General features: G+C 43.5%; 1 pseudogene; it reads left to right on the top strand.

Moving 5' to 3' along the window:
- The first annotated feature begins 235 nt into the window (after window positions 1-235).
- LOC110305360 (keratin, type I cytoskeletal 18 pseudogene) lies at window positions 236-1,400 on the top strand (annotated as a pseudogene).
- The last annotated feature ends 1,576 nt before the right edge of the window (window positions 1,401-2,976 follow it).

The following is a 2,976-nucleotide window of genomic DNA, read 5'->3' as shown; positions in this document are numbered from 1 at the left end:
ATATTTTAAAATAAATTTTATTATTTTAATAAAATACCACATATCTAGTTAGAATTAGATAAAAGGTGAGTTGTGCTTTAGAAGATTGGTAGAAAATATTTGTTAAAATTTATCTTAATTATTTTTAAATATGAGAAAAAATAAATAAAATTTAGGTTTAAAAAAAAGGAAAAGAAAAATAGATCGTGATGAACTCCTGTCATGGTCTCTTGCTTTGCTCTCCTCTCCAGACAAGATGAACTTTACTACCTACTCCACTACCTTCTCTATCAACTCTATGCAGACTCCCAGCCAGCGGGTCTGGCCTGCCAGCAGTACAGCCAGCATCTATGCAGGTGCTGGCGGCTACAGGTCCAGCACGAGGAGACCATGCAAGACCTGAACCACCGCCTAGCCAGTTACCTAGACAAGGTAAAGAGAACAGGAGACTGGAGAGCAAAATCCAGGAACATCTGAAGAAGAAGGGGCCCCAGGGTGTCAAGAGACTGAGGCCACTACTTCAAGACCGTTGAAGACCTGAGGGCTCAGATCTTTACGAATTCGGTGGACACTGCCGCATCATCCTGCAGATTGCCAATGCCTGTCTTGCCACTGATGACTTTAGAGTCAAGTATGAGACAGAACTGGCCAAGCGCCAGTCTGTGGAGAGTAACATCTATGGACTCCACAAGGTGGTAGATGACACCAATATCACAAGGTTGCAGCTAGAGACAGAAATTGAAGCACTCAAGGAAGAACTGCTGTTCATGAAGACGAATCATGAGCAGGCAGTCCAAGTTCTGGAAGCCCAGATTGCCAGTTCTGGGTTGACTGTAGAAGTGGATGCTCCCAAATCTCAGGACCTCAGTAAGATCATGGCGGACATCGGCTCCCAGTATGAAGCTCTGGCTCAGAAGAACTGTGAGGAACTGGATAAGTACTTATCTCAGCAGATTGAGGAGAGTACCACAGTTTTCATCACCAAGTCTCCCGAAAGCAGGGACGCTGAGACCACACTCAGGGAGCTGAGGTGCACACTCCAGACCTTGGAGATTGACCTGGAATTCATAAAAAACCAGAAAATCAACTTGGAGAACAGCCTTGGGGATGTGGGGGCCCAATACAAGGCATAGATGGAGCAAGTCAATGGGGTCCTTCTGCATCTGAATTCACAGCTGGCACAAGCTCAGGCAGAGTGGCAGCTACAGACCCAGGAATATGAAGCCCTGTTGAACATCAAGGTCAAACTTTAGGTAGAGATCACCATCTACCACAGCTTGCTGGAGGATGGACATTTCAGTCTCAGTGATGCCATGGACTCTATCAACTACATGTAAACTGTACAGAAGATAACTATCCATAAGATCATGGATGGCAAAGTCGTGTCTGAGACTAATTACACCAGAGTTGTGAGGCACTGAGACAAAGGAGGGAACCCCTTGGGACGAGGATCCACAAAAAAGATGAGAGTTCACTGGAAAAATAGATAGATGATAGATAGATAGATAGATAGATAGATAGATAGATAGATAGATAGATAGATAGATAGATAAGGAGGGCATGGAAAGGCAGCATCCTTTACAGCTCCTCCTTGAAGGACTGTTTAGAGGGGTGGTGCAGGAGGAGATGGATGATGTAGTTTCTCTTCCTTCATATCCTTGCACATTTTGGTAACAAGGCAAGAACTGTTTATTGTCAATAGAGAAAACATTTAAGTCTTCTAGGAGGTCTTGCCAAACAACCACATAATGTATTTGGTCCTGCTGGCCAAATTAAGTTTTAGAAATGACTATCTCAATCTCTTGGACCAATCTCAGGTCAAAGGATTCTTCTGGGGGCCCAGATGGTGTTGAAGGTGGGACATTCTGACCTGCAGGATATAGTAGGAATAGCCTGTCCCATGGTAATATATCTTGCTTGTCAAGTCATCCCATCAAAGTCACTTCCTAACAAGAAACACAAATATAAAACATAAAAAGATAAAATTTTCCTCTCTGTCAGGCAGAAATGAGAAACAACCAGAAACGTGGCACTTCTACAAACGAAACCTCTTTGTAACACAATAAAATGTAAGTCCAACTTTTCCTCTCTGCAACACAAATTCAGGGCATTTTTTCCACAACAGAATTACAAATATGGCAAGATTTTGAATTTGTGTACAGAGAAAGACACCAGGCAGAAACAGGAACTAACCAGAAGATGGCAATGAAAAAAGAGTGATGTGGTACCATTCAGTTACCAGGCAGAGTGGAAAAATGACCAGAAGATGGTCATCATACACAAAAGAGATGTGGCAGGACTCACAGTTTGTGAACAGAGAAAGACCACAGTACTGAACCTGAACAGGTGTTAAAAACCAAAGTCACCACAGTATGGCTCAGATCCAGAAGGACTGCACAGATGCACCTGCCACCAGGCACACTTGCCACCAGGTACACCTGCCACCAGGCATAATCCTTCCATGGAGCACCACCAGCATTGAGACCCTCCAAGTTGGTAGTCTTGAAGGTCATGGAGAACTTCCCTAACTGTGCACCAAAATGCAGTGCTGGTAAAGTGTTCGTGAACCCCAAAGTCCAATGAGAAGCTTATCTTACACAATCATATAAGGTCCAGCCCACCTCTGATCTATAGGAAGGTTTTGGTGGAAAAGACCCCTGAACACTTTTGGGGCAAGATTTAATAGAAAGTTGTAAGTGAGGGGTAAGTGTTTCTATCCTGACAAGCATGAAACAGGAGGGGTACTTTGGCTTTTAGCATAATTAGCTGGTGCTGGGAGTCAAACCATAAACTGAACTTCTGCTTCCCTCTACATTGTTGGTTGCTAGGCAGGGACAGGCTTATAAACTGAGGGTGTAGATTTGTCAGGGAAAAATCTGAAAACACTGGATTTGTTAGGGGAAATTAAACTGGGGATAGAGGCCTTATGGGTTTAGCCTAGACACTGGAGGTAGCCTTAATTGTAGGTACAGGGCTGTCAGTTTTCCTGAGTTTAAA

This window comes from Mus caroli, unplaced genomic scaffold (assembly GCF_978045245.1).
Source record: "Mus caroli unplaced genomic scaffold, Mus_caroli_1 scaffold_1, whole genome shotgun sequence".
NCBI lineage: Eukaryota > Metazoa > Chordata > Mammalia > Rodentia > Muridae > Mus > Mus caroli.
The sequence above is the reverse complement of the archived record's forward strand: the minus strand, read 5'-3'. Positions and strand labels throughout refer to the sequence as shown.